The sequence below is a fragment of the Dipteris shenzhenensis genome, chromosome 30 (genome assembly GCF_047967505.1).
Source record: "Dipteris shenzhenensis isolate YYH24624 ecotype China chromosome 30, Dip_SZ_1.0, whole genome shotgun sequence".
Taxonomy (NCBI): Eukaryota; Viridiplantae; Streptophyta; class Polypodiopsida; order Gleicheniales; family Dipteridaceae; genus Dipteris; species Dipteris shenzhenensis.
The window spans coordinates 17,214,448-17,239,917 of record NC_141625.1 but is presented as its reverse complement, the minus strand read 5'-3'; the positions used below and the strand labels follow the sequence as shown (position 1 = coordinate 17,239,917).

The 25,470-nt window shown below is 39.9% G+C and overlaps 1 protein-coding gene across 1 annotated transcript in view; it reads right to left on the bottom strand.

Moving 5' to 3' along the window:
• LOC147881784 (sugar transport protein 10-like) overlaps positions 1 to 25,470 on the bottom strand; it is a 184,807-nt gene that overhangs the window by 851 nt on the left and 158,486 nt on the right. The gene's annotated exons all lie outside the window — the stretch shown is intronic.

The window sequence follows — 25,470 nt, the reverse complement described above, 5'->3', positions numbered from 1 at the left end:
ATCATTGAAAACTCAAAGCCTATGTATGACAAAACAATATACAACCATGTCTAGCTCCTTTGAAGTAAGTAATTAGACTCTTTACTTGGGATTTAAGTTTATAGAAATTTGGAACTAAATAAAGATGTGGGATCTTTAAAGTGACGAGAGATCATCCTACAAAAATGCAAGATAGCCAACACGGGGGACAACCCATACTACGACCTTTTAGAGTGTGTTCGTGAGCCCCAATTTCCAAAAGAAAGAGTCCTTAATGGGACTATCAAAGATTCTTGCAACTCAGTTGTGGTTCACCTTACCCCAACACACTCGGTATAGGAGCTATGGACTACAATCTTGCCAAAAGGAACCAATCTAGCCTTTCAAGAAACACACACACACAAGTTATAATGCAACCTCTCAAGATATTGTTAGCATCTTACTCATAAATTTCACCATATATCAAATATATAGCAATCAAAATGAACCCATTGCATCATTAAACCAAGAAAAAGAAACCAATCTTCAAGAAAAACAAATTCTAGTAAGTGCATCCATCACTCCATGATCTCTTTCTTGCATTTTGGGATGATCTGTTTTCTTCTTCTGCCTCACTCTCCGTGGCTTTCTTCTTGCCCTTTGGCATAGTTGTGTTGCTGCTTTTGTCAATAGTGAATATTGCTCAGTCGAGAGGCTCATCCTTGTAAGTCCTCATTCATGAGTACAAAATATGTCCATGGACATGACGTTCTTCAATATCCTGCTCAACATCTATGTACACAATATTTTTTTCCCCTGTTTATACAATTTTCACATATAGAAGGGTATCATATAAAGGGGGTATTAATAGATTGAATAGAAAAAGGGTGTGTTTTATTCATGATAAATTTAAAAATAAGGGGTTTTTCAAAAAGGCCTTGAATGCACATGATATATAGAGTTTATACATAGTAACCCCTTGAGTTTCTCATCCTTAGCCCTCCTGATGTCTTGAAGTTTTACCTTCGTCCAAGGTAATGATGCCATCCTGTGGCTTCTATAGCTCACTACGAGGTCCTATATTTATTGTCCTCTTCTTTTCATGCCCCCTCATGTAGCTTGGTATCCTTACCTCTACCTCTTAGGTGGAGAATCTAGTAGCTGGCTTGTCATTGCTTGATGCCATGCCATGCCATCAAAATACTCTTCTCTCTGTGCCTCCTATAATATCTCATGTAGTCTTTGTTAAGTCTCCTTGGTATGCCTTGGATTTGATATGATTGGAATAGTTTTGATTTAGGTTTCCAAAACGTGGTCTTATGGTGTAACATCTCTTCTTATAGTGATGCCATGCCTCGGGCAAGCCTCATGGTCTGCTCATGTTTGTACTCTCACAAAATCTACTCTTGCTAGGACTTCACTCTCCAATCATAGATTTTGAGGTCATTTGTAGCTTGTGCTACTATTATCAATTGTTTGAATATGTTCTTCCATGCCTTAGTGTTTTACATGATGGATTGCATACCTTTGGCATCTTTCAATCTAGGTGTCAGAATTTGCTCATGTGACCACTAATCTTTGACCTACATGATTGTAGTCCTCTATCCATATGACCAAATGACATAGGTCTAAAGAACCCACATGTCCTCCATCCCAACATGAGAAAAATGATGGAAGTAGGATGCAAATTTCAATAATGGACATGCACTACTACACACGGATCCTATTGCGATGCTTAAGTATTGATGTTTAGCGTGCGCGGGGTGCTAATCGCCGGTATTGGAAACGGGGTTCGTTAAGGGTCACTATATAGCAACTTTAGTAAAACGTTGCTATATAGTGACGTTTGCCTAAAGTCCCTATATAGCGACTTTTATCAGATCATTGGTAATGGTTGTTATATAGCGACACTGAGATAGTTTTTTATAGCGACATTTTACAGAGAGTTTTTTTTCCCACACCGACTTAAAGATAGTTTTTTCCAATGATAATTTTTTTATTATTTTCATACATGTTTGATCTTTTCAGAGAATAAAAGTACGAGAGCATGTACATCAAGCCTTTGAAGCTCATATATTCATGTCCAAGTTTGAGATGAAAAAAATCAATGAAGAGCATTTACATCAACGGTTCAAGTCTAACGCGCCAAACAAGTCTATCTCTAACTCTATACCGAGTTGATCTCCTATATCATCATTGTACTCTAGCATCGTACGTTCACCTAAGAGTACTTGATCATCTTCTTCAATAAAGTGTAGTGATTCTTGATTATCGTCGTCTTCTTCCTCAATATCGTGATCTCCATCTTCCTCCTGTATGATATCATTATGCGCATCTTCCTCTTGTCTCATATTGTGATCTTCATCTTCTTCGCTAGATTCATCTGGATCAATTGGATCCGGCATTGGTAGTGGCATCTCCATATCCACATCTCTATCTTCAAAAATTTGCTTACTTTGTGGTGCAACTTGGATCACGTACCACCATCTTGGATCAAAACGATCCGGATGAAAAACCACCTATATTGAAGATGGGTGCCAAATCCATCAATTATATATATGAAATTACGCTTAAGTACATGTATCAATGGATCTTTAAAAATGAAAGCTTCAATTAATTTAATCATTAGTATGCACCTGCTCACATTGCTCAGGAAGAACAAAAGTATCACTTTCATCGGTCCAAAGTTTGGTGGAGTCTAATGCAAAGAAACCGCTACTATCTTTTCTCACTGTCGCATGGGGTCCATTGTAAATAGTTCTAAACCATTTTACATCAAGAATGAAATACTAAATCGTATGAAATCAACTTCATAGATTTTGCGTATGGTTCCACAATAATCCAACTGTGAGGAGAGAAGATTGGTATCCGAAGCACTTGCTCAACTATCTTGTGTGAAGTTAGCCATGACTCCACAATCATACGTGACTCTCTTTGAATCGATGTGTTCCACGTGAAAATGTCGTCCATATGACCATAATGCAATGTACTTTTTGTACTGTAAAAGAGCATCATTAAAACAATGAAGATGCATCTATTTTATAGCGTATATTGCCACAAATAATTACTTAATTATGTCAAGAGGTAAGACACTTACATGCATCATACATCCAGATGATAACTCTCGCTCGTGCTCGTTTATTATCTCTCCATCGCGTTCGGCTTTACGTAGAGCCACTTGTAGCCAATCAAGTGACATGTGAGTGGGGAGAAGAGCCAGATCCCGTGGATATGGTTGTGATCACTTGTACATTACTCTGAATCTTGTCCTTGCATTTATTCTTTCTACTTTGTTCACTTCATATCTCTCAATCCACTTCTGCATCTCCTTGCTATTGAGGATACAAAACTTATTGATTTCTCCATTTGCTCTTTGCTCATCTTTCTTTCAACTCCTTTTCCTTGGGGAACCTCGCCAACGATGTGATCATCATCCTTGTTATGCCAAGCTTGCGGCATATTGGGATCCGTGGATGTAAGAAACTCCGTGATATATACTAATGATTCTTGCACAAGCCATCCCTCTGCCATGCTTGCTTCTGGTCTTGCTCTTTGTCTTACAAATCCCTTCAAAGTTTTCATAAACCGCTCGAGAAAAAACATCCACCGACTATGAACGGTACTTGCAATGGCCACCTCATCAACTATGTGCACAAGCAAGTGCACTTGAGCTGTCATAATGCTCGAGGGAAAGTGCTTCTCAAGCAAGCATACGGCTTCGATGGATTCCACCCTAGCCTTCTCGATGCTCGATATGGAGATCTCTTTTTTAGATATCCACCTATTTCACATGCCCATGTAAGATATATTTATAATCAGTCTACAGATTATTCATCTTAAATTGAAGAAAATGCAATCAATGCGATTTGATAGTAAGCATACCTCACAATACCACTGATCTTGAATATAGCATTTCTAACATCTTCTTGTAAGCACCCTTTTATTGTAATTGGGAGGATGAACTATCAAAGCCAAAAAGAAGTCATGTCAACAATATAACATAATCATAATTACGCTAATGCATCACGATTATCGGTACACTAATCCTACAGCTTAGAATACATGTAAGACCTTGTGCCAATCATGGGACTTGAGCCCACTAAGCTTATTGTCCTTTGAAAATGATCCTTTCAAGCAACGCATGTACCCTATGGGTGTTTAAAAAGAGGCAAAGTCCGCCTTGACCACTACCTCCTCTCTCATAGAGAGGATCCATGTTGCTTTTGGGAGGATAACTTTTCCCGAAGCATGCACTTAGGGCCACAAGCAAGACATCCTATTCATAGCACGCAAGTCTTCTCGCACTCCTCTTGAGTCTTTGGAACCAATCAAGTCATCTCTATATCGTTGTTCCCCACACTTCGGACAACTAGTCAAATCTCCATGCTCACGACGAAAGAGAATACAATCATTATGGCAAGCGTGGATGGTATCATAATCCATACCCACCGTTGTTAGCATCTTCTTCGCTTCATCTCTTGATGCGGGCATGGTATTTGGTGCAGGAAACATCTTCTGGAGCAACCTATCACAATTCAAACATACATAGGCTTTGAATAATGATGATTCGGTACAACACACATAAAGTGGGGATAGAAAGGCTTCAACTAATGATGATTCTCAAACATACATAATGATTCTCAAAACAAACAATATCCAAATAATGAGTCAAATTAATGCAGGAGCTAACCTCATTAAGGCCGAGACACTTGTATCTGCTCACCTTGCAAGTCATCTCTATATCGTTGTTCCCCACACTTCGGACAACTAGCCTAATCTCCATGCTCATGACGAAAGAGAATACAATCATTACAGCAAGCATGGATGGTATCATAATCTGTACCCACCATTGTTAGCATCTTCTTTGCTTCATCTCTTGATGCGGGCATGGTATTTGGTGCAGGCAACATCTTCTAAAGCAACCTATCACAATCCAAACATACATAGACTTCGAATAATGATGATTCAGTACAACATACATAAAGTGGGGATACAAAGGCTTCGACTAATGATGATTCTCAAACATACATGATGATTCTCAGAACAAAAGACCAAATAATGAGTCAAATTAATGCAGGAGCTAACCTCATTAAGGCCAAGACACTTGTATCCGACCACCCATACTTTGCTTGCAGATTCAAGATTAAGATAAGAATGTAGTTTAGACATCCTAGCACCCTCGTACAACTGTGTTGATTGCAACTCTTGCATTTTGACCTCAAACTTTGGCATCACTTGTACATGTGATGTAGTGCCCCTAAAAATAGAATCCATCATGTCCACCATACCCTCGTCATCATCCGGGAGACTATAGTCTTGCTCAAAGTGTGAAGGTATATGTGCACCCTCGTCACCCTCCTCATCCTATTTCAAGATTTCATGTAAATATAAGATCTTGTCTCAAGGTTTCATGTCATAATGGTATCCAATATTAACCGTGAACTCAAATAGCATTGACTTATCGATAATCCATCACCACGTGCAACACCAACGGTGGGTACTAATTCAAGCACCTCCCCATATTTCCGTAAGTGGGGCATGATAATATGACGTTGATGTCGTACTTCTCATTGCATTGAGTGCAATGACAATACAACCTCTCCATAAGCCACTCTGTGCTCCCAGGCATTGGCGCATCCTCTGACAAGCTTCCACTCATCCCTTCCATCTACACACTTCCAAATTCACAACATGAGTTGCAAGGAAATCTATTAAGATCCAAAAAATAGCCACCCATGAGCTTCTTTTCTCTCTTCTAACAATAAGTGCCTTGAACCGTCGCTCTATAGCAACTTTTTGCTCTGCTCTGTCGCTATATAGCGACGCTTTGCCTTGTTCCGTTGTTAAATAGCGACACTTTTTGGATGTAAACATTGCTATATAGTGATTGACTAGCGTCGCTATATAGTGACGCTGGGGACTTAAACCCAAAACCGTGTGCCGAATGCTTTCTTTAGCATCTCTATTGCAAGAAAAGAAAAAATCTCTCCTCCCACCTTATATTCGATGACCTCGTTTTCCTCCTCTCTATTCTCCATGCCTCACCACTACTCAGCCCCTCTCCTAACACTTGTGCTCCCTCTCCACCCTTCTCCCTCTTTGCTTGTGTGAAAAGAAGTTTTTCAAGAAGGTGAGTCTTTTGAAGCAATGTAGGTTCATTTTTTGTGAGATTTCGTTTTGTGAGTGTTGAAGCATGTTTCTCCTTGTATTGCTAAGGCTGTGTACTAGTTCTCATGCTTGATTATCAAGGGTTAAAGACAAAAAACGAGATTTTGTGAAAGAAAGAAGACTCACCTCTTCTCTTTTTGGTATTTCTCTTCCTCCTCTTTCTGCTTGTTTGTAGGCTTATGCTTGTCTCCTCAATCCAATCCCTTTGAGAAGTTGCTTCTCTAAACTCCTCCTTCCTCTAACTAGTTATTTGAAAAATGGTATTTGTCCTCTCTTCTGTAGGGCCAGTCCACAAAACACTAAGTGGGACTATTCCAAGTAAGAAAGTCCTTCCTCTTTTTTCCTTTTGTTATTTTTGTTATTTGCATTGGCCTACAGCTAGTGCTTAAAAGCTAGCTGCAATGATGGGCGTAGGGACCCTCTCTTCCTCTCTCTTCCCCGATTCCCTCTTCTTTCCCTCTCTCCCTCTCTTCCTCTCTTCCTTCTCTTCTTTTTCCCTCTTCTTTATCCCCTCTTTCAATCTCTTTTTCCCCTCTTGCTCCTTTCCTTCTCTTCTTTTTCGCCTCTTTCAATCTCTTTTCCCCTCTTCCTTCTCTTATATTTATGCTCTTTTTCCCTCTTCTTTTTCCCCTCTTTCATCCCCTCTTTCAATCTCTTTTCCTCTCTCTTTCCCCCTCTCTTTCCCCTCTCTTTTTCTTTCCTTCTCTTTTCCTCTCTCTTTCTCCCCCTCTTTCCCCTCTTTCGATCTCTTTTCATAAGCATATGTATTTGCCTATGCTTAAGCTTTCTCTCTTTTTCTTTTATGCTCATTGCTCATGCATAAGAATAAGCATATCCTTTCCTTCCTTTTCTCTTATGCTTATGCTCTTTTTCCATCTTCCTTCTCTCATGCTTATGCTTATGCATGAGCATATGTCTCCTTCTCCTCTTTTCCTCTCTCTTTCTCCCCCTCTTTCCCCTCTTTCGATCTCTTTTCATAAGCATATATATTTGCCTATGCTTAAGCTTTCTCTCTTTTTCTTTTATGCTCATATGCTCATGCATAAGCATAAGAATATGCTTTCTTTTTGTATCTCTTATGCTTATGCTCTTTTTCCCTCTTCCTTCTCTTATGCTTATGCCTATGCATGAGTATATGTCTCCTTCTCTTATGCCTATGCCTATGCCTATGCATGTCCTTCTCCTTCTCCTTCTCCTTCTCCTCTCTTTTTCTCTTCTTTTCATAAGCATATGCCTATGCCATATCCTTCTCCTTTCTTTCTCTTCTTTTTTCCTCTCTTTTTCTCTTCTTTTCATAAGCATATGCCTATGCCTATGCTTATATGCCTATGCCTATGCTTATGCATGTCCTTCTCCTTCTCCTTCTCCTTCTCCTTCTCCTGTCCTTATCTTCTTTTTTCCTCTCTTTTTCTCTTCTTTTCATAAGCATATGCCTATGCCTATGCTTATGCATGAGCATATGCTGATATGCTTATGCATAAGCATAAGCATATGCTTTCTCAATGTATTCTCTTATGCTTTGTCAATGTATTCTCATACGCTTTCTCAATGTATTCTCTAGTTTTTTATTTTTTGTTTTCATGTTTGTGTCTACGTTAGACATGGGATCACGTCGCATGTCTGATGAGTACGGAAACCCTCATAGGAGGAGACATCATGATCTCTATTATCTAGAGGACTTTGATTCCCCTCAGGCAACACCTCAGGAGCCTACCCCTATGACTACGACTCCTCTCGAACGTAGCACTATGACTACCCCTCGGGGAGCTCCTTTGCTAGCAGCCCATGGCTTTGTCGGAAATCCCAATGAGTTTGTGGCACATATGACCGATGAGGAGGCAACAAGATTCTTCTCTCTGTTATCCCTGAGTACCTCAGCAATTCCCTCTCCTACACCGACAGCTAGACCTACTACCTAGCCATCCCCTCATGCCCCTTCGACTGAGGGGTCATCACCTGGGCGTGCCCATCATAAGCGAAGGGAGAGTAGGAGGCTAGGGGTCGCTTATGTTATGCTGACTCGGGAGATGTAGACGAGTCAGCACACTCACATCCCTACAGGTCTCCACTTGGCTCCGAGACCCGGTACCAGTCAGGTCTCTTGCCCTCTCCTACTCCCACTGCTACTCCTCGCTCTGGAAGCGCTCACACAAATACCACTGGCTCTGACTCAGGCACTACCATGAGTCATCCTTACCCAATCAAGGACCTATCCTATCAAATAACGGCTACTGGAGAGAAAATAGAATATAAAAAGAACAAGGCAATGATGGCGACCATGAGGCGGTTGATGAGCCACCACTTCAAGAGTGGCATTACTATTGATTGGCGGTATCAAGATGACCAAAAGAAGCAGGCGGTCATAGATAAAATTAAAAGAAAAATACCCTAACCCCCCAAATTGGGAGTTCAATGAGAATTACATGTGAGAGCGCATGGGTTTGGTCTTGAAGCATCGTAGATCAACCTTGCATACTTCCATCGCAAAGGGGAGGGCTAAATCCATTTTCAAGAAGCAGAATAGGGACCATCCCGAAATGTTTAAGGGTCAGAGGAGGGCTGTGAGGAGATGGCTAGGTGCCGTAGATAAGACTGCTACAAAAAGCAAAATGTCGTTATGAATGGAAAATTGCAGCAAGGCAATTATGCATCTTCTAGTAGACAAGGTGATGACAGAAATGAGCATCTATTTATGGTGCAGCACATGACCAATTCTATGACAAGTGCAGAAGAAAGAAATGATGTGTGGTATGTTGACTCAGGTGCATCAAACCACATGACAGGTCATGCAGAGTGGATGCAGGATGCAAGGAAAATGGATAGACCAGGATTTGTGGAGACTGGTGATGATACTGCACATCCTATTGTCTAGATTGGTAAAATTCCTTTGTCTATGCAGGATGGGAAAAAGAAATACCTGTCTGATGTATTTCATGTCCCGAATATCACCAAGAACCTGGTTTCTGTTGGTCAAATGGTTGAGCAGGGCTTGCAAGTCAGATTTAATTCTCATGGATGCCTTGTTGAGGATATGAAAAATAACGGTCGCTTGATAGCAAAAGGAAAGAAGAAGGGCAAGATGTTTATGTTGGGTGTGGACATGCCTAAATTGAGTGCAGCAATGTTTGCACATGGGACCGGTGTAGTTGCAGATATTGATATCTAGCATAAACGCATTGGTCATGTTAATGTACAATGACTTAAATCAATGCAGGCCCAAAACATTGTTGCAGGATTGCCTAAATTCAAGGTTGCAGAAATGCATAAGGTATGTGAAGCCTGTCAATTTGGAAAACAGGCAAGGAAACCATTTCCTAGACATGTTCAAGAGAGTAAGAAGCCATTGGAATTAATCCACTCTGATGTGTGGACTACTAAAGTTGCATCTATTGGAGGCTGTTATTATTTTGTCACTTTTATTGATGACTATAGCAGAAAAGTTTGGGTGTATTTTATGAAAAAGAAAAGTGAAGTGTTTGGGCATTTCAAAGCTTTTAAAGCTATGGTTGAAAAAGAAACAGGCCTGCAAATAAAATGCCTAAGGTCAAATGGAGGGGGAGAGTATAGAGTGATATGCCAGAGTGATCGTTGTGCATTTATGTCACTGACTTGTTAGCTGCAGATGCGGTTGGTACACCGCCCATGAATAATGGATGATAGCTATCGTTATGTACTCTAGTTCGTGGCTCAGTTAGTATGCCACCTTAGTTAGCTGAGTTTGGTTTGAGACCCACATATAGGGTTCTTCTATTTTTTTGTACTAGAGTTCTTTTGGCTTTCACAACTAAGAAGAGGAAAACTATTTTCAGCCTCCACCTTTATGTGTATTCCCCCATTGTGTATGTGAGAAAGCCGCAAGTGAGACTCCTTCCTTCTATCCCACTATCTTCACACCATTCCCGATGATTTGTCATGTGAGATGATGCACCACTGTCGATGTACCAAGGATCCTGTTCTGCTTGGTCGACTTGATAGCTAAAATCTTCTTTTGGATTGTAGTCAGTGTTGTCTAGGTACACTGTATCAGTTTGCTGCATTTCCTCACTTGTAAGAAACATATTCCCATGTTCATTTGCAAAATGACTGTGACTAGAATGTCCACCATGATGATTTCCTCTTCCATGGAAATTCCCTCAATTACTGCTGGATTAGCCGCCTTGGTCATACTGCTTCTTGCGGCAATCTCTTTCATAGTGTCCAAACTTGTGACAGTAGTTGCCATGGATGTTTGACACATTGGTGGATGCATTCCCTCATCCTTGGAATCTTCCTCGATTAGAATGATTTCCTCTTTGCTGATTTTGATGTTGTTGAGGATGATGCTAATGCTGATGCTGACTTTGCTGATGATTACCACTTCGCTAGAATGATCTACCTCTACCTCTGCCTCTGCCTCTGCTTTTGTTTGAAGCCATGAATGCCTGACCATTAGAATGACCTTTACGTGCTTGAATGGCCTGAGTCATGAGTTCTTTACTTAGTAGGACTAACTGGAGCGCTTCTAGTGTCAGAATTTGCCATTGGATGGCAATACTCTAGACTAGATTCTTGTATCTCCCTCCTAGTCCATTCAGGATGACTTGAACCATTTCTGTGGGGTTCATAGTCTCTCCCACTATGCTGCGAGTTGGTTGTTGTAGTCCTTGATCTGGAGTACATAAGCATGACCGATTTCACTGCTGTTGGGGAAACTCTGGTTGATTTGGTTTCTTAGTGTGAGAATCCTGGATGTGTTCTTGGACTCATAGAGAGCTGCAAACATATCCCATGCTTCTTTCGATGGGATGATTTTTTCATGTTAGTTTTGTTAAGAAGCAAAACTTTTATATTGGTGTTGAAAGTTTGTATGCCCTAATAAAAATAAATGTTTGAAACATTCACCAAGATTTGAAACTTTTATGTGAAAAATTTGGAAGTTTCGCCAGGATTTACATATTTTCCCTAAAAATTCAAAAGAAAATATACAAAATTCTGCTATATGCTATCAATATTGTGAAACTTTAAAAAATAGCTCAATAAACTTTCGCCAAGATTTTATATTAATATATATATATACCTTCGATAAAAACATCCATGGTCTTAACTGTGTTGAGCTATCCTAGCATGACATCTTGCACATTCTGCTTGCTCAAATGATATGTGTACTTGTCTTTCTTATCCCATTCTGCCTAAGCTCGTGAAATGGCAGGATCTGCTACAGGTGCAAAAACTGTTTGTGTAGCTATAGGTCCTATTCTAGATCCTGTTGCTAGTGTTGTGAGAAGAGGTGGAGTAGAGCTACTGGTGGTGACTAGATCATCCAATGGTCTAGGTGTAGAACCATCGACATACTCCCATTTGTCTTGAAGTACAAGAATGGTCTCTATTCAATATTTCCATGTGCTATAATTGGAGTTGTCTAACTTAGCAGATGCCTCCAGATTGAGGTTGCTAGTCGTAGATATGGTGCAAGAAATGTACTCAAAGTGTCGTGAAAACCACTATATAAATTAATTGCAAAACATTGACTGTGCCAAGTGAAATCTGAGCTGTCGGTGAAGGTAGAACTGCAATATATAGAATTCGATCTGTGTTAAAAGGCTTGTGGCAAATGATGCCGAGATTAGCCAAGAGGCTTTGCAAGGCTGAACTGATGTGCAAAATGCTGTGAAATAGCCAAAGAGGCTTTACAATGGTGGCATGTGTGTGTGAAATCAAATCATATGCTATCTGCCCACTGAACAATCGATAATGCCTCTGAAAAACTCTAAAGTCTACTCAACTGAGCTTATGAACGTCAGGTGTCAGGTAATGTGATGATGTGAAATCGTATGTGAGCGTATGAATTGACTCCGAGTAGGTACTAGTTGAGAATTTTGGGCATGGCTTAGATTGGGATTTTGGGGAGATTCAAAGCTGGCGATCTAGTACTAGTACTCTGATCTAGATCTATACCAACTGTCGATCGATGAAAGAACATCAAATAATTCCTTTTCTTTTGTTCTTTTTAAGTGCTGGGTCAGATGCATCGATGTAAAGACTGATGTGTGTGTAGGAAGTGGATTTGGTGGCGGTGAAGCTCAAATATGAGTGTAACTTGCATCGAAATGTGCACATGATGTGATGAGCGCATAGAGCACGAAAAAATGTGCAACTTTTCTTTTTGAGTGCCCTCAAATTCTTCCTGGATCAAGAGATACAACTTGATCTAGGTGGAGGGTCAAAAGGAGTGCAAATGGTGCCAATGATGATGTGTCACTATGGGTCACATGCAGTGATGATGTGGCACTATGCCTAGCAAGAGGTGTGCCTGTGGAGCAGTGTGCTAAGGTGGCACCTGGGTGCACATGTAAAATGCCAAGTGTGCCAAGTAGGAGGTCAATGTGCCTAGAAGGGACTGCCATGTGTTAGTGATGATGTGGCAGCTAACTCGACTGATGAGGTGGCATACTGTTTATGTGGTAGTGATGATGTGAGCTGATAATGTGGTAGCTAAGGTGGCCTGATGATGTGGCCTACTAACATGGATTGCTGACTTGGCAATGCTCACGTGTCTATGACTGTGATAGATAAGGATGATGTGGCAGTTGACCAGTTGGATGGTGATGTGGTAGCCTCTCAAGGTTACTGACATGTTGCTTGGGGTGACATGGCAGATAAGGTCTACCACATGGCAGACTATGGACCAAGTCTACGGGTGGACTTATCATGCCACATGTCAATGGATTGGTAGTCAAAATCTTCAAGATTCATCAGAATCTACGAAGATTCTATCAACTAGTCGATGAAGGCATCATTGTGCTTTGCTATGCATGGGCATTTCGAGGAGCTGGGCACGTTGTCTTTGCAACTGCTAGGGGCTCGAATTTGTTGGCGTGAGCTTTGATAGGCAACTTGTTGGAGGAGCCTCTTGTTAGCTACGTAAGAGCCTCGTTGTGCACAGAGGCTTAGTACACAAAGCTAGAGTGCGAAGACACAGCGACTTTGGTGGTCGTTGGAGAGGCTTTGGGTGGCACGGTCGATTGCAGGACCCAATGGGAGGAGACCTTACAAGCCCTGTAGACCGTCGAGACCTTGCAAGCGATGGTGATGGCGATGGAGATTCTAAACATGACATCTATGCACTCCATGGAGACTTTGCATAGCGGTGTTGGGAGGCACTGCTATTCCCATGTAGGCTCATTGAGGGAGCGTTGTGCGAAGATCATTTTGGAGCTTAGTTGCTGGTGGAGCAGCCCGCGAATCTGGTGTTGTGGCAGTTGTGGGCTCTAGATCAAAAGCTTGGCAAAGCATGTTGTTGGAGAAGCTCTATGTTGCATTACATGCAGGTGTGAACAAGGAGAGCCGCAGAGATTCATTGAGGCTTGGAGCACAGCCCGTCGTAGAGGAGCTGCCGTGAGTTGATCATTGGAGAAGGAGCTTTGCTGAAGCTTGAGTCGTGTACGGGGATTTTTTTAGTATGTTTTTTTAAAGAAAAGAACATGTTTTTCAAATTAAAAATGCATGTAGACGTTCAAGCCGCAAAAAATGCATTTTTTACAACTGGTCAACGTGCACCGATTGACCCGACCGGTAAATCCCAACAACGACCGGTGTTGGGATTTACCCATCGGTGCAAATAAATTGGTCGGTGAATCACCACACTGACCGGTATACAACAAACCGAACGGTGAATTACCACACCGACCAGTATACTCGGGAAAATACCAGTCGGTGTAGTGTGACATCGATCAGTGCCCCCTTTGCATCATTCTTTTCTATAGTCCACTAAAATTCACTAGAATTTTTTGCAGTTTTCCATTAGGGGAGAAATGGGGTCTCAAAAGGGCCTCAAATTAGTGTTTCCTAATTTCAAGGGATTAGAGAGGGATTTGAGGTGTACCAATGAGAGTGCTCCTTTGTGTGGGGCAATGGTATGTTGAGGTGGAGGGATGGCAGGCATGCAGAGATCCCCTATTGGCCATTCCTCTTACATTGGGGACCACCAAAACCATCCTCCCCCCCCTTAACCCATGCTTGACCACTGTCCCATGTGCACCCACCCTAGATCATCCCCAAATCTCATTTATGTCTTTGTGGGCCCTTGTGGGTGAATTTCTCTTCTCCTTAGGTGTGTTGTAGGTTTGCCCCCACTTTCTCTACTCCTCTGGTCTGGTCCAACTGCCCTCTCCCTCCATTGTGGGACCTTTTGGACGAATTTCTTTTGTCCTCTAGCCTACTGTAGGTCTGCCTCCTTTCTCTGCTCCTCTTCTCTGGTCCAACTGCCCTCTCCCTCCATTGTGGGAACCTTTGTATGAATTTCTTTTGTCCTCTATCCTAATGTAGGACAGCCCCCTTTCTCTGCTCCTCTGCTCTGGTTTCAACTTCCCTCTCCCTCCATGTGGGACATTTTGGATGAATTTCTTTTGTCCTCTAGCCTACTGTAGGCATGCCCCCTCTCTCTCTTCTCCTTTGCTCTGGTCCAGCTGCTCTCTCCCTCCATTTTTCAAAATTTGGGTTGTAGCACCTCCTACAACTAGTCTTCTCTCTCCTTCTCTTCTCACTGTTCCTGTGCCTCCTCTTGCTCTATCCCCTCATGCTCTACCTCCATCTTCTCTTTCCTCTCTTGATCTGCCCTCTCTTGCTCTATGGCCTCTTGCTTAGCCGCCATATCCTACAGGTTCTCTTTCCCTTCTACAGGCACTTCTCCTTCTAGTCTAGGTGCTCTTTTCCCTCCTATAGGCACTTTTCCTTCTGCTACAACAACTCTTTGCTCTCTTATAGGAGCTTTCTCCCTCTTTTGTTTCCTTCTCATATAGGATACAACTGCTCTTTCCTCTCCTACAGCTATTGTTTTCCCAATAGGCATGGTTTGGAACATAGTGACACAAGGTGGTAATGGTGTCAGCTCTATTGTGTTCTAGAGGCATGGTCAGGAAGAAACTGACACAAGCTGGCAATATTGTGAGCTCTAGTGTGTTGTAGAGGCATGGTCAGGAACAAAGTGACCAAAGTGGCCAAAGATGGCAATATTGTGAGCTCTAGTGTGTTCTAGAGGCATGGTTAGGAAGAAAGTGATAGAAGTTGACAATATTGTAAGCTCTAGTGTGTTCTAGAACATGAAAAATGCATTGGATGAATTGAACTTACAGTTTGACTACCTAGATAGTCATGGAAGGTTTTGCCAAGGGTCCACATAAGCTTGCCAAGAGAAAGGATGTATTTCTTGGACTATGCACCTTCCTTGCCTATCTTCTTTACAAGATCCTATATTAACATAGGAGTGGGAAGTAGTGGAATCTTTGATATAACTGACAATGGACTGTCTGTAAGTTATGTGCAGGAATACCTTTTAGTCATGGAAAACGAAATGTATATCCTTCAACTTTACTTGAAATGGTGAAATAGCAAGCAAGAATCTAGAGAAATGCAAGAAAATGTCCATTTTATCCCTCGTGCAACATCAAACAAAATGTTTGACTAGTACAAGCTATCCATAAATTGTAGGTTGGGCATTTTGGAATTTGCATGGTTTTTCTTCATGACTTGGAGGACATTAAAAGCATTGATGAATTTTATTTTGATGGTTTTATTGTGTGGTTTTGTGTCCTAAGTTTTCATGTAATATGTATAAAGTTTTCATGCCTAAAGTTTTCATGTCTAAAGTTTACAGTTTATACCTATTTGCCTTGCTTGCATCATTAAAGGAGACAATGCCATGATGGTAAGCATCCCATGTATTGATTTATATTTTATGGTCTTTAATGTAATGTGCTTTGTTAGATTTGCTAATGTAATGGTTGTTGAATTGATGTCGGAGGAATTTGATATCTCTCATTGGTGCACTATATTAGTCGAGCAGGAGGATACATTGTGGTCTTCCACATCCAATTTTTAGAATGGCCTACTTAACTACTGAGGTGCATCAAAGTATTGACAGCTTGATCATTGTGATTACATCACATGGCTTCCCCTATTGCATTGTATCCCATTGGCAATGGTGTAAAAAACTTTGTGCCTGGCTACCCTGAGAAGAGAGCCTTAATGGTATTAGTATTAGGATCTTACTTGGGATTTCAAAAGCCTCTTTTTTCTATGTATTAGAGGTAGCAAAGAGGAGGTACAGGCTATGAAGAGTCTTTGTATTTTAATGGAGAGATTATAATACAAAAATGTACATTTTATCACATTCTCTTCCTTGCAAGATACCATGTCATAAGCAATAATTTTGATTGAGTCATGGTTGGAATTTTGAATGTGTTGTTAATTCAATATAAGATAATGTTGCTTTGAATTCTGAGAGTATTGAATACACCACCGCAATCGGAGTTATAGCGCAAAAGTTATAGCTATTTTACTATTCCCTTCATATTCCATGCAATTAACTTCTATTACTTGTATATATATTTTTGTAAAATTAATTTATGAAAATATTATGAATATTCCAAGTCAAAATAATACTCTCGACCAAGTTTGGTAATTTTGGTGACCATTTTTCTCGGGGGGGGTCACTATGTATAAACCCTCTATATCACGTGCGTTCAAGGCCTATATTTAAAATCCCTTATCTGTAAAAGATTTTGTTAATAAAATGTACCCCTTTTCTATACAAATCTATAAATTTTTCCCAAAACTATTTTAAATAGTCCCTTATGTATATTTATTTCTGTAAATTTTAGAAATAAAAAATATCCTTCTGTTGAACTCACGTGATAGGGTTACATATGATGAGTGACCCCCCCGAGCCATTTTTTGCAAATGTAGGAGGAATTTGACCACGGCGCAGAAGGCAAAGTTGGTCAGGACATCATGGGGTGTCCAAAAATGCGGTCTCCAGATGGCCAAATTTGTGCCATGGTGGGTTTGTGCATTTTTGGGCACCCCATGATGTCCTGACCAACTTTGCCTTCTGCGCCGTGGTCAAATTCCTCCTTTATTTGCCAAAAATGGACATTAAAATGGCCGAAGTTGTCAAACTCCTTCATCTACCTCTTCAAAATCTATATTTCTTCATAGGAAATCATGAAGTGCATCAATCCTTTACAAGGTGATATAGTAGCCAACCTAAAAATTAAAATAAAAGATACATGGACATAGCCAACCTCCATGACTAAGAAAACATAGAAAATGAAACTTTTAGATTCCTCTTCAAAATATATATTTTCTCATGTAATGCATCAAATTATTTCAAGGTGATTTAGTGATTTGAAATCAAATATTTCATTGACATAGGCAACCTAAAAGGTGGCTCCAAAGGCAAGATAAACAAAGAAAATGAAAATTTACAAGGTGATGTAGTGGAAGATCAAAGTCCTCTGGATTAAATTAAAAATTACATTGACATAGCCAACCTCTACAAGGTTCCTCCAAAGCGCAAGAAATTATATAGAGAATATATTGCCTAAGGGTCTTACTAAAGCTGTGCTACAAGGCACATAAGTTGTCATATTGACCAACCATCATTTGCTAAGTTACTTTGGAAATATTTTTTTTTCCATGTTTATCTATGTTGAAGTTGATGCATCTATAAAGACACATGGATTTCAATTAGGTAGATGAAGGAATTTGACAATTTGGGCCATTCCAATGTCCATTTTTGGCAAATGTTGAAGGAATTTGACCACGACACTGAAGACAAAGTTGGTTGGGATGTCATGAGGTGTCCAAAAATGCAAAAACCCACCATGGCACAAATTTGTCCATTTGGAGGGTGTCCAAATGGACAAATTCATGCCATGGTGGGTTTTGGCATTTTTTCACACCCCATGATGTCCTGACCAAATTTGCCTTCTCCGCCGCAATCAAATTCCTCCTACATTTGCCAAAAGTTGACATTGAAATGGCCAAAGTTGTCAAATTTCTTCATCTACCCCTTGAAAATCTATATTTCTTTGTAGAAAATCATGAAATGCATCAATCCTTTACAAGATGATGTAGGAAAATCATTTTGGTTTTTAAACACTCCATCTAATCAATGTGTTGCCATGGTCAAATCGCTTAAACATATGTATTGGAATGGCCAAACTTGGCAAATAACATTTTATTGACTTGTAAGTTACATCAAAATGTGATATAACTTTTATGTGCAAGGTTTTTAAACACTCCATCTAATCAATGTGGTGCCATGGTCAAATCCCTTCTACATATGTATTGGCATGGCCAAACTTGGCAAACAACATTTTATTGACTTGTAAGTTGCATCAAAATGTGATATAACTTTTGTGTGTAAGCTGATATAAAAAAAGATGCAATATGAAAAACAACAGATAATTAAAATAGACATAACAAAAGATTCACCATTTGGCCATAGATACATGAATTTTTTTTGCTTTAGATAGAAGAATATTATTAGAAATAGGTGTTTGTATTTCAAATTGTATTACAAAGAGGCTTCATAGCCTATTTCCCTTCTTCCTTAACTCTAATACACCAATAATAGGGTCTTTGAATCCTTGACTAAGTCCTTAGAAAGACCTCTATGCTATTTGGAATCTCACATTCAACTCGTAAGTTCTTATAATCTCATGTACAACACATTGGAATGGATCACCTAGGTTGCCTTGGGTCAATATTGTGAATTCTCCATGTCTTCTTGTTCCAAATGTATAGATTCTCCATTCTTGCTTGCTACTACACACATGAAGAAACATCATTTTAGAAATTTAAATTTAAATAGATGTAATGCATCATGTGAATTCTTCTTCTTCAATAAACTTTTGGGCTTTAAGACTTACATTAGCAGCATCACAAGCTACAGGCATCTCATTTGCATCACCATTCCCTTCAAGTCCTACATCACCTCCAAAACAACTTGCTCATGCATGACTTTGTGTCTTTCCATATGAAGAGTCCATATCATCCATGCCCACCATTCTCATATCATCCTCCATGAAGGTCCTGAAAGAACAACTAAGGGAACCTTAGAAAAAGCAATGCACCATTGTGGATAATCCAAAGTAAGAAATTACATTAAAACACTACGACATTGACATTTTATATCATATTCTCCTCTTTAGAGCATGTACTGAGGTTCAAGATGCTTCTTTTCTTGAAAAAAACAATCATGGATCACAAAGTTGATCCTGCAACTGTATGGTCACATGGTAACATGGGAGATCTCCTCAAATGGTGCCATCAATAGTCACGGAGTTTATAGAGACTATGATAGGCCATGATAGAAGGTAGGTGATGTTTGAGGAGGGATGAGAAGGACCCTGAATGATTACGAGGGAGGAGAAGCAAGCAGAGGACTAGGTGTGAGGATGAAGGTAGACGAATACGCATGAGTAGGAGGAGTTGAAGCAATAGGAGCAGGCGTGAGCATGAGGCAAGAGGAGCTTGCATGAGTAGGAGGAAGGAGGGTAGGCATGAGCATGAGGGAAGATGAGAATGGATGAGCATGAGGGAGGAGGAGGAGCAAGAAAAAGCAACAGGGGCGAGGAGGAGGATGCATGTGGGAGGAGGGAGGAGGAGGAAAAAGCAACAGGGGGAGGAGGAGGGAGGAGGAGGCATGTGGACAAAGGGAGGAGGAAGGGGGGAGGGAGGAGGGAGGGAGTGGGAGGGAGGAGGAAGAGGAGGAGGAGGAGGAGGAGGAGGAGGAGGAATGGGACATGTGGAAGAGGAGGAGGGAGGAGGGAGACAAGGAGGAGGATGGGGGGAGGAGGGAATTCAAATTCAAAATTCAAAATTCAAAAGTTTGACTTTGGAGGATGGGGGGAGGAGGGAGAGAGAAGGAATTCAAATTTGAAATTTGAAATTTTGACTTTGGGAAAATGCCCCCTTCTTGGTGCAAGAGGTGGGATCAACTGGGCTTAACCCACCTAGGTAGGGGGGGATAGGACTCCCCTCGGGGGGGTCACTATGTATAAACCCTCTATATCACGTGCGTTCAAGGCCTATATTTAAAATCCCTTATCTGTAAAAGATTTTGTTAATAAAACATACCCCTTTTCTATACAAATCTGTAAATTTTTTCCAAAACTATTTTAAATAGTTCCTTATGTATATTTATTTCTGTAAATTTTAGAAATAAAAAATATCCTTCTGTTGAACTCACGTGATAGGGTTACATATGATGAGTGACCCCCCCGAGGGACTCCCTTGGACCCCACAAGAGGAATTGCATTAGGCCTAATCCATTTCTTAACCCATTCCTTATGAGGCCCTTTTGAGACCTCGATTCTCCCCTAATGCGCATCTTTGCAATTTTATGCTCTCCTAGAAGCTTTTGGTGAGATTCTAACCTCGCTATTGTTCTCAGTTAGGGCTAGGTGATGGCTCGCTTCGGCCGACTGGATTCACCTCGCCTTAGTTGAGAGAAATATGACATATGATTGTGCTTGCTTGCTTCTATATGTGCACGATTGCATGATGTGTTTCACTTGGGGCCGGATCACGACTCGCTCCGGCCGACGGTTGGATTCATCTTGCCTCAAGTGATGTTCTAGTAGTATCAAGATTAAGGCTGAGTGATGGCTCGCTTCAGCCGACTGGATTCACCTTGTCCCAATTGAGAGAGGAATGGAGAGAGGGGAGTATGTACGATGCTTAGTTATGCATGCTTATATGTGTTTGAATGTGTGATGTTTATCACTTGGGGCCGGATGATGACTCACTTCGGCCAATTGGATTCATCTTGCCTCGAGTGACGTTCTATTAGGTAGTATTATGATCAAGGCCAGGTGATGGCTTGCTTCGGCCGGTTGGATTCACCTCGCTTTGGTCTACTATCATATATTCATATATATTGTACGTAGGTGTCAATAGAGCCGGTTATTGTCCAGATGATGGCTCACTTTGGCTGGCTGGATTCATCTCGACGACGATCTTCCCAACAAGCTCAAGATGTGTGATCACACAATGTTGATCTAGATCATCTTGGTTCATTACATTGTGATTGTTGTTATATGTTTTCCTGTTCGTCTTTTATAGCCTATCCTTCTTCAATAGCCTAATAGGATTTGTTGGAGTAATTTGTATGAGGCGTGCTATTGCTTTTAGGGTCCACGTTATAATTATCTATCAAAAATTCATGTTGAGTGTTAACGTAATGCATTACGATTGGACCTAGATGTCTCAATTACTTAAATCATATTCGTTGGTTTTTGCATGTACACGTCATGACTCACTGTGGTAGTAGAACCTCATGAGTGCTAACGTAATGATTGTTGTGTGAATTAGATCAATACCTCTGCCTTTCTCATGGTAGCCACCCCTTTAGAGAGAGAGAGACACTTGGAAAATTGAGTTGCAACAACTTGTCCATAGGGTGTGCATTCGACATATTATAACATTGAGTGAGGAGCAAATAAGAGACATTCCGCATACCAAGTCTAAGCTGAACACTTATTTCATTAATTTTGGACTTGTCAATGTACAAATTCATTTTTACATATACTTTTGGACTACTTTTGAGATAAAATTTAAGAAAAACCCAATCTTCAAAGCACATATAAAAACATAAAAACAAGCATTTTTTTATATATTTTTTAAGGACATGAAACTAAAATTATAAAATTTAACGCAGCCTATATAAGTTACATGAAAAAATAAGATTCGGTTGTTGTAAACTCTCTTAATATTTAATGGTGTTAATAAACACCTTCAAAAGTTAAGCCTGAGATTTTCAAGACTACATAAGTTACATGAAAAAATAAGATTCGGTTGTTGTAAACTCTCTTAATATTTAATGGTGTTAATAAACACCTTCAAAAGTTAAGCCTGAGATTTTCAAGACTACAGCCATTCAATTTGATGAATTTTCTATTTTCAAGTCCTTAGCCTAAATTCAACCCATTCAAGAGCTAAGCTCATCTCTTCCTCATCGATGTAGTTAAAATTATAGAAGAGAAGTAAGGATTGATGAATTTTCTCCTGCATAACACTTTGTTTGTTCCGAATGGCTTGCGCTTCCTCGGGGGAAAATCTTCCATAACTAGCCACACGCGAAGATATCTCACTTTGAAAGTCTATCAACTCTCTCCTATATGACTGCAATTTATCTATTTCAGTAGTAGCCATACTTATTTTTCTTTCCTCTTCCTTCTCTAAGCCCTTCTAACAAGCAAAGTCATCCTTCTCGTACTGGGTTAATGGAGCTGGATTTTGCTTTCTCTCCTCTCTCTTTCCTTGGTTCTCGGCAATCCATTCTTTGAGGCTGCTAATGGCTTGCTTGACAGAATCGATTACCTTAAAAAGATCCATAATGGCTGCAAGATGAAAGGAGTATGCTTGAGAAGAGGAGGTAAGGTTGCGGGCAAGATGGAAGGAGCAAGCTTGAGGAGAGGAGTAAGGTAAGAAGAGTAAAGTGGAAGAAGTGTGGAGAGGAGTAAGGTAAGAAGAGTAAAGTGGAAGAAGTTTTTGCTGCGGGTGAGATATAGAAGACGAACGAGGTGAGGAAGGTAACAAGAGTGAGGAAAGATATAGAAGACGAACGAGGTGAGGAAGGTAACGAGAGTGAGGAAGGTAACTAGAGGAGGTAAGGCAAGATGAAAGGAGTATGCTTGAGAAGAGGAGGCAAGGCTGCGGGCAAGATGGAAGGAGCAAGCTTGAGGAGAGGAAGGAGCAAGCTTGAGGAGAGGAGTAAGGTAAGAAGAGCAAAGTGGAAGAAGTGTCTGCTGCGGGTGAGGATATAGAAGATGAACGACTACTAGGGAATTTATAGAACTACAGATGCAAGACCGTAATGCGAGATGACTAGATGCAAGATCGTAATGGGAGACATTTGAGACATATAAGATAGTGATAGTACATTGAAATCTATAAAATAAAATGATGGAACACAAGAATGATATAATTAATAGAATCTCATCATGAGATATTCTTTTAATATAATATAAGTTAGTAATTATTAGAATCTCATCATGAGATATTCTTTTAATATAATATAAGTTAGACTTGCTGTACATAATAAATGATAGATTTTGAGTACATTGAAATCTATAAAATAAAGTGATGGAACATAAGAATGAATTCTTTTAATATAATATAAGTTAGACTTGCTGTACATAATAAATGATAGATTTTGAGTACATTGAAATCTATAAAATAAAGTGATGGAACATAAGAATGATATAATTATTAGATTCTCATCATAAGATATTTATTGTACATGATAAATTAGACTTTCAAAAAAGTAAAACCTAATGTATTGTAATGAATAAATATAATAAAATATCCTAATGTATTGCAACATTTAACATAAGTTTTAAAAACACTATCATTAATCAATACAAACAAGATAAAAATCTTCAATGACTCATGTTTCTTTCTACATGTTTTACAACTGAATAGAGTCTGATGAGTCCTCTTGAGGCTGTGATTCTCTAAGAGTACATTGAGTCTCTACTTGTGTGGATGGTGTACATTGAGATTCTACTTCTGGTGCAATCGGGATAGACTTAATCTCTTCCTCCTTTACAAGATGTGATGTTGTAGATGCACATTGAGTCTCCACTTCTTGTGTAGGAAGAATTCATTGAGTCTCTAATTCAAGTGTAGACTGTAATGCTTCTACTTGAGGCTGTGATACAGAAGGAGACTGAATTGTCTCTTCTTTTTCTTTGGCTCCCTCAGGTTCTTCATTGAGTCCATCATGTTGTTTCCCAATGATAGCAGTTAGATAGTGAACAGTCTTAGCCACAAAATCTTGTAGCTCAAGCTTGGTATATGCTTCTATGGAGACATGTTCAAAAATTTCATTGAGATACAACATGAAGTTGTAGGCAATTCTCCACCCACTACTAAACATGTCTTTTTGCTCCACTGCGAGGCGTGTCTGGAAATTTGGTTGGTCTTGATGCTCCCTGATTTTCATAATCGCAGAAACTAACTTGTTTGCAGACCTGTCCATCATGACATATGACAAAGTGAATTTGTGTAGTAAATAGTAAGATGCATCACTACTACACACGCATCCTATTGCGACGTTTACGTACCGACGATTAGCGCCCGCTTAGCGTTAATCGTCGGTATAAAAATCGGGTGTCGTAAATCGTCGCTATATAGCGACTTTTAATAAGCGTCGCTATATAGCGACGTTAGTAAAAGTCGCTATATAGCGACTTTTAAAAGTCGCTATATAGCGACTTTTAAAAGTCGCTATATAGCGACGTTAGTAAAAGTCGCTATATAGCGACTTTTAAAGGTCGCTATATAGCGACACTGAGACACTAAATTATAGCGACGTTTTACAGAGAGGTTTTTTTTTTTTTTTAGCCTTAAAATTTATTTTCTTCCAATGACAAAATTTTTTAAATTTTCATACATGTTTGAGCTCATAGAGAATTAAAAAATGAGAGCATGTACATCAAGCCTTTGAAGCTCATATATTCATGTCCAAGTTTGAGATGAGAAAAATCAAATTAAATAAGAGCATTTACATCAACTGTTTCATCTTGAGCCAAGTCTAAGGCGCCAAGCAAGTCTATCTCCAACTCTATACCGAGTTGATCTCCTATATCATCATCGTACTCTAGCATCGTACGTTCACCTAAAAGTATTTGATCATCTTCTTCAATTAAGCTTAAGTGTGGTGATTGATCTTGACGATTGTTGTCTTCCTCGTCAATATCGTGATCTCCATCCTCCTCCCGTGCGATGTCATTATGCGCATCTTCCTCTTGCCTCATATGGTGATCTACATCTTCTTCGCTAGATTCATCAATTGGATCCGGATTTGGTAGTGGCATCTCCATATCCACATCTCGATCTTCAAAAATCTGCTTACTTCGTGGTGCAACTTGGATCACGTACCACCATCTTGGATCAGAACGATCCGGATGAAAAACCACCTATATTGAAGATGAAAAATCACGTGCCAAATGTCGTCAATTATATATATATCAATGGACTTAAAAAACGAAAGCTTCGACTAATTAAATCATTAGTATGCACCTGCTCACAGTGCTCGGGAAGAACAAAAGTATCACTTTCATCGGTCCAATGTTTGGTGGAGTCTATTGCAAAGAGACCGCTACCATCTTTTCTCACAGTTGCATGGGGACCGTTGTAAGTAGTTCTAAACCATTTTACATCAAGAATGAAAATAGTAAATCGTCTGAAATCAATTTCATAGATGTCGCGTATGGTTCCACAATAATCCAACTGTGAGGAGAGAAGATTGGTATCCGAAGCACTTGCTCGGCTATCTTGTGTGAAGTTAGCCATGACTCCACAATCATACGTGACTCTCTTTGAATCGATGCGTTCTATGCGAAAATGTCGTCCATATGACCATAATGCACTGTACTTTTTGTACTGTAAAAGAGCATCATTAAAACAATGAAGATGCACCTATTTTATAGCATATATTGCCACAAATAATTACTTAATTACATCAAGAGATAAGAAACTTACATGCACCATACATCCAGATGATAACTCCCG